We start from the raw sequence: 13,326 nt of genomic DNA, 5'->3' as shown, positions 1-13,326 counted from the left end.
TAATGCTTTTTTTTTTTGCCGAAGAAAATTATTTCATCAAATGTTTTTTTTCTCTCGTTTTAAAGTTTTATGTTACACTTTACTGTACAAGTACGTTTATGTAATACATCAGTCCATAACGATGTTGCGTAACGCAAAATATTTTCCAGCAACGGGCTGTATTATTTATTTTAATATTCTCACATTTATGGGATTTCACGATCTGGAAAAAATTATTTGCTTTCAGATTATTTGTTGGAATTCTCATTCTCTTCACCGGTAAGTTTTTATAATATTTTACGTTTCGAAACTGTTCAAATTTGCATCTACAATTTCTTTTTAATATTTTTGAACTTAAAAATACAATGGAAATGTACCCTTTAAATTATGTCAATATATAACAAACACTATTTCATATTTTTTATTTGACTAAAATTGATGACATGTATGAACAGCTTACTTTGGTGTAAGAATGAATTATTGTTCAAAGTAAAATCCAATCAGCTTGGCAAAGTGTTTATGCTTGTCTATACTCATCAATTAAGTCAGCTTTGAGTGCCAGGGATCAAAGGTCTTTGGGCTTAAACAGGGCTGTGCATTCACGGTCGCATCCAAGTTCGATTCCTGGACACAGTACAGAAACGTACGGACGGGAAGTACGTATATTCATCCTTCGTCGGACTGATCATTCGACCTGGTAAAGTCAAAGAGGCTTTCAATGTGCACTGGAATAGAGCCAAAGCTCGCGCAGAGACCCGTATATGCACGCTCACAAGTTTAATTCCTTAACTGACACTGCAAATTACCTGCAGTGATGCAAACTCGATGCATTATCTTCAATGGATTTTACTTGCAACGCTGATGCGCGAACATCGGCTCCTTGTTTGTCCAGAAAACAGAAACACGAACTTCCTCGATTGTGTCTGGAGTGACTTGGTTGCCTAGGATGTCAGCTCGTTAAACGTTCGAGAGCTCGCTTGAGAAATATTTTTGTTTGATTCAAGAAGTCACGCGCACAGACTTCTGAAATGCTAAATTTTAGCAAATACAGATTCAACGTGTATCCCCGATAAAAGTCGCAGATCGAACGTTTAAAATAGCAAACCGCAACTCCAGCGAACAAATAAGCAAGTCAGCAGAGGAACACAGTTCGTTGCAGTAATTATAGCGTCGGAGAACTGGGGCATGCAGGTAATAATATCGATGAATAAGCTCGGCTCGCAGCTCACCGCTGCAAAAGTTTAGTTTCACGCCCATTGTCTAGGCGAGCTACTGCTCGATGGCGAATGCCACAAAAGATAGCGAGAGACCGACCGGATCGAAGTCGCGAGGTGCGCATTCAGAAATCACGAGTTATACCGACTTTGTGCGGCGGCAGCGAATTTTTTGTCGCTAATGCGCGAGCCTCTTCCGAAATATAACGGAGCTTTGAACTATGCCGTGACTGTGGCTTTCCTTGAGATCGATTTTAATTGCCTCATTGCAACGTGCCATGGGAAACTGAAATGCTTTAATGTGATTTGATTTATATGGCCTATTCGAGATCCGATAAAAGAAAAAAAAGCTGTTTTGAATTATAGTTATGAGGAAGTTGGAGTGTCAACATCACTACGTTGCTACGCACGTATAAAAAGTTTTGATGAATTTCATCAGCGGAGAAAAAAAATGTCGTTCAATTATCAGGTCAGAAAAAATGATTTGTGCGCTTCTTGCGCGAGAAACATTCACAGCTGCTATAGGAGCCGTTTTCTTTCTTTATTATGTCAAGAACCGACAGCGTATAACATCGATCCATTTACGCGGCTAACCACGCTCGCTGACCACGTCAATCGAGCTGACTCTCTTTTGTCATACCTACTCCGGGTATTATTCAAGTTTTGCTTTTGTTTAGCATAGGTCGAGCGCAGCGGCAATTTTCACAACAAAATGTGACTGCTTCGAAAACTAGAGAAAATTATTATTCAAGCAACTTTGAAGGATGCTTACATTCATATGCTCGCGCCTGCACCCCTTTTGCGATTTATAGACATTTTTGCGAGTGCGAGTTTCGTGATGGCCTTTTTCGTCTGCTTATTCGTCAAAACCTGGACAGAAATCCTCTTTCGCTTTAGTATATGCAGCAGTCGTCACAGACCCTCTGCACGACGCGCACAAAATTTCGCGTGACAAAAGAGCAAAAGTACGAAAGGCAGAGAGAGAGAGAGAGAGAGAGAGCGGGCTTTGACATAGGGTTACACGCGCCTGTATATATAGTTATAATTCGAAAATTCAACGTACCGCTCGACGCAGGCTCGTGAACTCGAGCTCGCTGTGTACAACTCGTTTGCCTTTTTACCTACTATTGTACGTGCAGCATATTACAGTACGAGGGTTTCGCTGCTTCGCTGGCTAAACGAGTGGCTCAAGCATTGATTTTTTGTCTCTTATAAATCCGCAAGTACATATGAGCAAAGGTCTCGAGCATTATGTAAGAATTCGGTGCGCATTATGCCCGAGCAGTGTGTTGTGTACACATTCGAAATCTATTAGATCAGAGGCTCGCGACGAGCACGATATTTACACCCGAACTGCAATATTACTCCAGATAATAATGGTAACACGGAGAAGTGTGTACTTTATGAAATTGCTACGATGCATCTTCCGGCGCTCGAGTTTTAGTCTAAATGATCAAAGAGCACACACAAACAATTAAGCAACGGAGCGGCAGCAGCACGGGTTTCCAGCTCGAAAAAATACAGGACTTTTTATGAAGTGGGACTCAAGACAACTCGACATAAATTTTTTCCTTTAAAAAAGTTAAAGCAGCCGTTTAGGAAAAATGAAAAATCTCTCAAAGCCAGTCTCTGATCCGTAGCAGGAACAGAATAATACATACACGTTTTTTCTCCTTCTCTCTTCGTTTTTTTTCTTCTTATACGAAGGAGAAATCAACGGAAAAAAGAGCCAAGTTGCCGTGTTACCTAGAGTCAAAGCTCACCCTCGTTCACTGGAGCGCGCTTTCGTGTATATAGGTATACACACGTACGTGACATACATGTAAGGGCGCGGGTGTATGCCAGTAGCCGGTTTCTGCTAGCTAACTTCTCAAAAAGCTCATTCGCAGCAGCAGCAGCAACGACGCGACGGTGGCAGTACAGTGAGATATATACGTAAGAAAGTCTGTTCCTCAGCATCCGCAGTGTAGCGGCAGTGGCAGCCGCTCCTTCTCCCTCATCCTCTCGAATCACTCCCTGATTACTCGCCCTTATATAATACTCTTCTCGGGGGGGTTAAAACAATGACTTTTAGTTGGAGTGCGTTGCTACACTGCCAGTAGGGTGAATATAATGACGATTCCTCTTGCACCCTCACTTTTCTCGGTCGCGTATATTTTTTTCCTTCTCTCCTTTCGCACGCGCTCGCGCGACTCCTCGTCGTATATAATATGTATGTATGCTATGCGAGCTATATAATATCGATGCTGTGCGCTTATCGCCATGGTGACGCCTCTTGTTTAGTACACACACACACACACAGACTCTACGAACGAGCGCATACTTCTTCGAGATGTGTACGCGCGACGCGCACCGCGCTAGGTATGCAACAACCAGAGGGTGTAAGCGGCGAATAGAGAGAGAGAGAGAGAGAGACGCAGTAAAGGCAGCGCCATCAGCTCGAGGGTGCAGCGCTTGTATATAATATACGGTCGAATGCGATATATAGTTGCAGCTCTATATGCATATAGCTACGCGTACCTTCCTCTATGCCCTGAGAGCTGATGCCGCACGCCTGTTCATGTACGCGCGAATTTTAATACCAATGCATGTACGTAGGCATACGCACACACACACACACACACACACACATGTAGCATGTACTCTGAGCAAGGCTGGCAAGCGTTATGTGTATAGCAAAGACCCCCCAGGCAAGATTCTTCCATAATTTTATATTTATGAGTGGTCTTGATTCCTCGCGTGCCTGGCAATCCGTGCGGTCTTGGCGTAACGGGGTTACATTTTTCTTCTCCAAAGGTACCCACGAGTTTCTATTGTTTCCATTACTTATATGTGCGAAGGATGGATCCAATCACGTCTACGCGAGAGTCACTCGACTGGAATAACCAAGTCCGCGTGCTCGCGATCAAAAGCTCGAGTTATTTCGATCTTGGAGAAATTATGAATTTCGAATCGAACATTCGCTGCTAGGTGCGAGAGGATTTCCATGGAAAAACGTCGAAATCGCTCGTACAGTAAAAACACTCGGTGCGTCGGTGCAGTCGGAAAATATATAGCTGGCGCGCATAGGGCCAACCAAAGCCGGGGGCTATTATTTACCCTTCACCGGTTAGCAACGAGCTGCACCCTACCTCGCCGAGTGAGATGTACTCGTATACGCATACGCCAGCACAGGCTCGCCGTGTCGAATGGAAATGAAAGAGAAAAAAGAAAAGGAAAAAAGCATATTACGCGGGGCCATGGGTATCGAAAACGGCTAGGAGTGACGACTGCGATCAGCGCGCCTGCGCCTGCGTATGCTCTACTGCATGCAATAGAAGAAAAGAAAGCTAAAAGCCGAAAGGAAAAGTATACAGGCTTGGAGCGCTTATGGTGGCTGCGTAGAGTTGCTGTGCACTAGCCGCACGCGACTGCTCTGCTAGGTCGCGCGCGAGCGAACGAGCCGAGCGAGCGACGGGGGATCCGTCGAGGATTTTCTCTCCCTCGTTTCTCGGCCGCTTGTATATACTGCGCGATCCAATATATATATCGACACACAGAAGCCGCGAAAGGGAGAGCAGGTGTGCCAAAGCGACGCGCGTTAATCCCACCTCCCTTTCCCCTGCGCCGTTCGACGCTCGATCGCGCTATAACTTTCGGCCTTGTTAAACTAGGTAATTCAAACGAATACGTACGTACGTGCGGTAGCCATAGAGAGCGTCTAGACACCGAGCAGTGCCGCTGCCACTGCCGCCGCCGTCATGCTTTTTACCGGATCGAATTTTTTTCTGGCCTCGTGATCGAGTACACGCGCACAGGACCATTACGAGTGTGAGATCAGAATAATATTTAATTGTACAAAAAAAAAATCCCGGCGAAATGTTGACGAGATTTCGAAGGAAATTTATTGGAAATTCCAAATGAATTTCCATTAAAAGGAAAAAATGTATATCCTTTGCTCTGCAGATTTATGTGAAATTAAATCGTTGAAACAATACACGTCCTACCTATAGTGGACACTTGTGTAAAAATTCCGTACGCAAGCGCTGATGTTGATTCACGATCGTTATATACACTACGTATACGCTGTTGCATAATCATGCGATTATACCGATTAATCAATTTAACAATGAGTTTGATTGACCCACATACATTGAAATTAAACTTCTTTATTTAAACGGATTTCCAATTTACAAAGTTAATAAAAAAAGGATCAGCTCTCGATCGTTGCGCGTATTTTACAATTATTGACAACTCAGCTGAGGTTTTATATAGCTTCGAGGAGAAAAAATTACTTGGCAACTGGAAATTTCGCTGATTAAACAAAAGAAACGTAGGATCAAATTGCTCACGTAATATCAGAAGAAAATTTCAATCGATCCTAGATTGATAATTAAAAAAGTCGAATAATCGCTAGAAATCGCTTGAATGCACGTGGAAGCTGCAGAGAGTTCTGAGGGACTTTTCATCTTTTTATCGAGTAAATAACAAATCTAAAACTACCTACTTCCTGTAATTTACGAGAAAGTTGCTCCTTTCATAAAGGTCTTTTCGGGAAAATCCTATAAAAACGTTAAACCTTTTAACTGAAACGACAGAATTTTGTGTTAGTTTTATCTATAGTCGATTTAATGCGCTTTGTATATCTATATCGGGCATAACTCGGGCTGACGTTACATTTCTCTCTCTCTCTCGTTTTCTCTCTCGACCTGGAGCTATTACGTGCGTCAATCATATCCCATGCGCGTGTTTCAATCAACAGCAGTTTGTCAATCAGCGAAGCAATAAGTATAATAAAAAATAAAAGGAACATTCGCCACGCGAGAATTGGAACTGTATGCTCGAGTCACCTTTCGCCTTTCGGTACATACGTATTACCTCGTTACCTAAAGATATTCATTTTTTTTCCTTTCTGTATGCCATTCTCGATTCACCAAGGTCAACGCCAGTCTCGTTTGGAATTTCAATATTCGAAAAGTGCTCGGACACATCGAGAGCCTGCGAATATGTAGCGCACATAGCTTCAACCTCACCAGATTGTAACACGCGACGAGCGTGTATTGGAAAATTTGATTTTTTTTTCTTTTTATCCGAAACAAACGCGATAACGATTGATAGGCGCACGAACAAATAGGAGTAGAGATTGATACCGATGTGCGGGAGATGAGAATAGAAAAAGCGTCCGAGCGCGCGCGGAAGAGAGAAAACAACGCATCAGTATGTAATTGCTATGTTGACTACGAGTCATATTGTATGTGTGGGGTCTCCTTAAAAATACTGAAATGCTAGTTAGACGTTTCGGTATTTTGTAAACTGCGTAAGAACTGGGAGGAGTCATTCGCGTTCCTCTATCAATTATTTTCGTATAATTGGGTGAAAATTACTTCTATTGAACTGTGGGATTGTCACTTAAATTAAATGATAATTAAGTGGATTCTAATGCGTGAGAAAATTTCTCATATAAAAACGTGACTCAGTCTTGTAGTCATTTGTTTTCTATGCCAAAAGAATTTGACTATCACAGCCTATAAATTGATTTCGAATTTTGGCATTGTGTTTTTCGAACGCAATAACAAAATTTTGTATCGTGTAGGAGAAAATCCAGCCTGATGGCTTCAGTATATTGAATTATCCTTACTTTTATCCACTGAACAAAATAGGTCGAGAACGCTAGTAGAAAAAAGTCCTTAAAACTCAATGAAGGCCATCAGGGATCGATGGGTGCGTGAGCATGGAGAGAAAAGTAGAATGAGCAATGAAAAAGCAATAAATCGGACCATCTATATGACGTTGCCCCGGCAAAGACTGCAAAAGGCCTTTCATGAGTAGCCTACACAACTGTAAGATATTGTGAGGCATACGAGTGCATGTGCGCAGAGCTAGTTCAGCTCGCGTATTAGCTATACGCTCTTTAAGGGCGCAGGGAATTATTTTTCCGTTAGGCCGTGAAGTACCGAGTTTTCCGAGTTCTATCCTGCGGTATATTCTCTCAATGCTTTCAATGTGGACTATCGGTAGCAGCAAAATTTTGAATTTATTTCTCAAGTATCGCTTACTAGAAACCCCATATTATCAGAATCCGTATATTTATAACGTTTCAAGAGATAATGAGTTGCACTCTTGAAGCAGCCAGTACATTAAATGCGCAAGACGCATTAAGCGAGCAAAAGGTTCTCTTTCATTCGCTAAACTTTCACCTTCAGTGCGTCGTAGAATGAAGAGGATAAAAAAAAGAAAAATTAAACAAAACAAAGTAAATAGAAACAGGCGAGGGTATAAGCGTGCTTGCGGAAGAGAGAGAGAGAGAGAGAAATTCTCAAACATACACACAGAAAGTGTCAGGCGCTCGAGCGGCGTTGCTGACGACAAGACCATCCGATAATATTTCTTGTGAAAATACGCACGCACGAGGTGGTCTTACTACTTCCACTATATACATATTCGCCAGTTTGCCGAGGATGCAATGCAAACAGAAGCGTGCACATGACGGGGGCAGTTGAATCTTCGCCGTAATTCCGAGGCCTGGAAAAACATACACCCCGACACGGAGAGAAAGAGAGAGAGAGAGAGAGAGAGAGAGAGAGAGAGATAAAGAGAGTTTGTGTCGCATGTTTTCTTTCGATAAATTTATGATGTGTGTAATGCACGATGATGAAGTTCTTACGACCAGTTCAGCGTGCCAAATGATTATTTGAATTTCAGAAAAGACGTTACATAGATTCAATTCTATCGAAAAAGTACCTGAATTGAGTACGTATGAGTCGAGGTGTACAATCGATGCCAGACGATCGTGTAACAGAAAACACGAAGACCTATGAAAACAAGAAATGATTTTCGCACTAAAGAAACCCTATACATATGATGGAATAGCTCGATTCTAGAAGGGGAAAAAGATTGAATAGCAGATCAGCGGATTTGTAATGACAGTCTTTTGCATCGACTAATTGTCACTAACAACGTGCTTTATGGACAAGTGTTATTTCAGGTGTGACTGGGCAAGTTAACAGAATACGTGAGAAATGTCATCGCCAAGGCATCGCATAAAATTTCGCTGTATCTCAAACGTTCATTTTTCACACAAGTGTCGAATTAATTGTCAAATATGAATGAAAATCTCAAAATTGTTATTCCACACTTGATGGTACAAAACCGAATACATTACATGTATTTTGCCATGTAGATGGGGCTCCGTAATATCGTTACAAGATATATTTTCCTTTTTGCATCGTAGCGTAACGTAAGCTCCTGTGGAGCCGTCAGCTATATCCTATTAGCAGCATCGAAGAGGTTCTCTTTCGTGTACGTTTTAGTGCTCGTATGTGCCGCGCATGCAACAACCGCATGTCGACAAATCATTGTCTTATATCTAACGCTACGGGTAAAATCAATATTTGCTCGAGGGACAAATATCTCTGGCTGTCAAGCCTGCCCATCCTGCATTTTTTTTCTCTCCGCATTTTCTTACATTTTCGTCTAATTCTATTATAAATGTATCCTTCCTCCAGCTCTTCTTGCGTGACCGAAAGGCCGATCTCATAATCTAATCATCAAGCGAAAAATTACTGCTTAAATTCAAGTTCTTTGTTTGCAAATAAAAGCCGTATATGAAAAAAGTTTCAAATATGTTTGTCTATAAAAATCATGGAAAAAGCATCAATCAGTTTTCATCCGATAACAATCGAAGCTGCCGTACGATGCGGCAGCAATTTATCCTCCGAGTGATAAATGTCCCTCGATTTCCTAACCACACGCGCCGTAATCTCTTTGCTTTAATAGTTTTCTGCAATAGTCACAAATGCAACAATATCTTTTCGCTTATTCTCAATCTCTCTACGGAGTCGTAGGAAAAAATATCTTGAAATTCCGAGAAAATAAATGGCTCGTACTTTCTTAAAATGTCCAACGCAGGTAAACACGGAAGATATCCACCTCGGCGCGGTGCATTGAGTAGGAGTCTCGCGACTAATACTTCCTTGCAACTGCTAAGATCGATGCCTCTTTGTGCTGTACAACGCGATCCCCCCGCAATGCGGGACCGGTTGAAAGGTGATGTTATTATACGCGCCACGCATAAATACGCGTACACACGCGGCATGCACACATTTTGGGGTGCAGGAGAATTAAGAAGAAGAATCTAGACAGCGTATAAGTTTCCGCGTGACGGTATATCCGACTATTTTTCGTGATCAATGTAGAGGAAAATCGTCGGCGTTAAAAGTATTTATTGCCGCGTGTTATAATATACGCACGGGTTGAAAGGCATTTACCAACGAGTCGACCGAGCGCAAGTAATTGTGCTTTTATGCCATTTTTTCTATGATATTGATTATTATATGAATGCACATACTTGGCGGTACCTTATTTGAAGTTTTTTGCTACCAACATTAGAATCTGGGTCAAAAACGCCGCTCTATATGAAGATAATAATTTTTTCAATCTTTTTAGACGTACTTTGTACAGAAATAATTACGTTAGAACGTGACAGAATCGAAGCCGTAATTGAGCAGATGTAGGAGGTGAAATCAAAAAACAGCTTAGCGGCTTGCAATCGGCGCGAGATGGAGCATATGCTATGCATGGATAATTGTATCGCTCGTAAGAAATAGCCGCGCTCGTTCGGCAGTGCTCTCTCGCTTAATTATTCGAGGCATCAGCTGCAAAGTGACGGCGAGTGATACAGTGTAAAATAAATAGCTTACATTTTCTCGAATGGAGCGCAACGCACTACGTATGGTAGCCTCGGCCGATTCTTCCGGATGGCTCAGGTGCTTAGAACGATCTGCGTGTACCTCGGGCGTCAAAAAACATCTTCTCGCGTGCAGCTATGAGAAAAAACGACTCGTACGCTATACGTGTATCGAAGAAGGCCAGCTATAGTCGAGGCGAGTTTTGCATTAACAGATCGTACGGCAAAGCTCATTACAAATCGCTTCTCGGGCGAGCCGAGAGAGCCGGGGGAGGAATGCTTCGGGGAGCAGCGCACGTGTGCTCCGTCGTAAGTAGAGAATCTTGTTGGAGCTCGCGCGCAATAAGAGGGGGTCAATCTCTCTCATTGCCTTGATCTGCTCTGCATGTGCTGTATGTGTGTGTGTGTGTGTGTGTGTGTATGTGCTGTGTATGCATACGCGATATCGCTCGCGAGCGAATCCTTCCGCATTTGCATATGTACGCGTGACAGGTGCGCGAACGTACAGCTCCAAAGGACATGGAACCTCGCTTACGAGGATTGATCGGCCCTTTGATCGTTGCAGAAGGTGCGAAATTGCAAACTGTTCCTTGCGATATACGCGCGACAGCCCGTGCACGTACACACATATAGCTGACTGTACTCGCAACTGCACTATCGATTGGGTATAAATCAGCTGGCGCTAGTCGCTTAAACTTCGAGCTCTACTCTTGCTACCTCCTTCTCTCTTTCTAACTCTCTTACTCTCTCACTCTCTCTCTCTCTCTCTCTCTCGATCGGCGCGTTGCATCCAAAATTTCAAAATGAAATATCTTTGTGATTAGTTGGATTATTCGTGCCAGCGACGCGAGGCTTGCGCTTCTGATTTATTTGAGAAATGAATCATTTAAAAAGAAACGATTCATATATTCGAGGATTAGCATATATTTATGAGGAACCGTTTGACTTTATGCGTTATCTTCGCGTGCTCGTCGCTACCGATGTTTGTACAAAACGAAAAGTCAAACACTGGACGTTTTCATTTTTATTTTCGTGTTTTTAAAGTTTTGCTCAAGTCTTGGGATATTTGAAGATCACTCAATTCCACGAGATGTATATAATGACACACATCAAAAGATTTCATCTTGCACTTTACGAGAGTATTTTCATAATCTCTCGAGATATTTTTCGCCTGCATCACGCACGCTTGTTTTATGCATTGTCATAATCCGGTTGTTGGTCTTCAACAAAGATGTTTTTATAAATTGAAAATTTTACTAAGGCCTCGTGTAACAATCAGAAAATCTCAAATCATAGGTTGTTATTTATCACTCCTCTTTTTACGCAAGTTCTCTCGTCCCTAATTATAAGCGCGTGCAGCAAGCTCGCATAAGCATTCCGACCGATAAAAGCTGAACGTTAATAAGGTTCAGTTATTACCGAGGCAGCGATTTCATGAATTTTTCCCTTTCAAGATAAGTTTACCCGAGTAAATATGCTTTGTATCAGTAACAAATTTTTTTCCCGTTCGTGCCTGCGAGCCTCGAGCTAGGGATGCCTGCAGTGTACAGTTGGCTATGCGCGTCTGCGAGGCTTCGAATAACAAGCATCTAATTATTATTATCCCAGGAGGGGACAGTTGAAAACGCATAATTGGCCAGGTATTGTCTTTGCTGCGCGCACGGAGAGAAAGAGAACAAAAGTGAGACTGCGGTATATGCCACTGGGCTCAAGAAATTCTATAGCCAAGTTAATGACTGTAATTCGGATGCTCTCGTACTGCTCTCCTGGGCTGTTGCCATACCTCTCTCGCTCCATCTCTCTCTCTCTCTCTCTCTCTCTCTCTCTCTTTACGTATATATATTCGCATGAACTCCTATAAGTTATACGTTTTCCTACTTACTAGGTGAAAGTTCGGCACGCAGCAACAGCTAGCGCAGAGCAGAGCGAGCTTTAAACTTTGCTACGCAGCTGTTATTATACGTGTTGTCGCGTGCGCACGCGGTTCTGTGTCTTATTCAACTCCAGAAAGTAAACTTCTGAATTAAACCTAAAGCATGGAGAGGTGCAGATAGACGACCTTTCGCCCAAGCAGCTTCCAAGCTGCACGCACTGCCGTTTCTTACTCCTAATTCTCCGCTTTTTCTTCTTCTTCGTCGACTACTTTTTTTCTTTTTTTCTTTCCTCGAATGAGCAGTTTCTATTAGTTTGGACTCATGAGTCTAACTCTGCTCTGTCTTTTTCAAGCTCTTACAGAGGCTGGCTTCTCCTGCTGCTCTTTACCCCCGTCAGTTTCATTACACGAGCCTAGCTGACAAATGAAATGACCCTGCGCAATTCTGCATCGTTAACAGAATTTACAAACTGAATTACACGTCAAATACCTCCTGCGATTTGCTAATGAAATTAGCAAATAGATGGGCCATTTCTTCTTTCATACGCTGGGTAAAAGGTTTTTTAGTACAACGCATTAATATCCACGATTGAAATCCGTTGTGAAGAACGAATGAAAATCTAGGACGAATCTATCTTCGTACTATATAGTCAGCGCATACATACAGATCGCATAAATCGATTCAGTGACTGAAAGGCAAAAGTTAAACGAGAGCAAAAAAGTATGTTACTCAACTCTGCTGCAACGGTTGCGCATACATTCGCTCTACGCGAAGCGCACAGCGACATCGGCAATTTTTATATCTTGTGCCAACTCACCTATGTGCGCAAATGAAACCAAGTATTTCGAATATGAATTTTTGGAAACACTTTGTTAATGTGCAAGCAGACGAAAATAGGAATAGAAAAATACTCTTGTTTTCGAAGCAAGACATTATTTTTCTCTCGTGATTTATGCTGCTTACTCATGCGTTGCACAAAACAAAATGACATTTTTGGTAAACAAATTGACAAATTGAAACGGATCGAAGAGCCGTTAAAATTAAAAATCGTTACAGCGAACTAACGCGTGAGCGTCGGCGATCAGCCAAGATATATTACCTTTTTTTCATGAAAAGACAGAGGCAATCGAGTCGTGAACAATATTCAAAGCACATGCCATTAATACTTTGTGTACTTTGTCAACTGTCGACAGCGGGTGTGGATATACAAGTGCTTTATCCATAATAGACACGTTACACGTGATATATGTAATAACTTTGTCAAAATCAGTTTGCGCGCTTCATGTGATGCGTCGATGCTACACTACGTAGCTTGTCCCTATACAGAAACTCCAGCAGACTGACACTGAGGTATGCGGCGAATAAAAAAGCCTTTGCAGACGTAATTTGCTGTGCTTGAAAGAATAAATTCAAAGTATCCTCGATACGCAAATGGCAATCGAGAAAAAGTTTCACCTGTACTTTGACGTTTTTTTATTTCGACAATAAAGTTTGGAAAAATAAATCTTTATCGCTACGATGTAGCACTCGTTAATCTTGACAAAAAAAATTAAACTCGCGCACGAAAAAATTGTTAAAATATGGCCATTTTTCG

At 42.1% G+C, this 13,326-nt stretch overlaps 1 protein-coding gene across 1 annotated transcript in view; it reads left to right on the top strand.

Moving 5' to 3' along the window:
* Positions 1 to 225: 225 nt before the first annotated feature.
* LOC106648844 (MOXD1 homolog 2) overlaps positions 226 to 13,326 on the top strand; it is a 135,095-nt gene continuing 121,994 nt past the window's right edge. The window contains exon 1 of the mRNA XM_014365969.1: positions 226 to 258. The gene's annotated coding sequence lies outside the window, so the exon portion shown is untranslated. The remainder of the gene's footprint in view (positions 259 to 13,326) is intronic.

Source organism: Trichogramma pretiosum, unplaced genomic scaffold (assembly GCF_000599845.2).
Source record: "Trichogramma pretiosum strain Unisexual culture from Peru unplaced genomic scaffold, Tpre_2.0 scaffold33, whole genome shotgun sequence".
NCBI lineage: Eukaryota > Metazoa > Arthropoda > Insecta > Hymenoptera > Trichogrammatidae > Trichogramma > Trichogramma pretiosum.
Note: the sequence above shows the minus strand (reverse complement) of the source record. Positions and strands in the feature narration are given on the sequence as shown.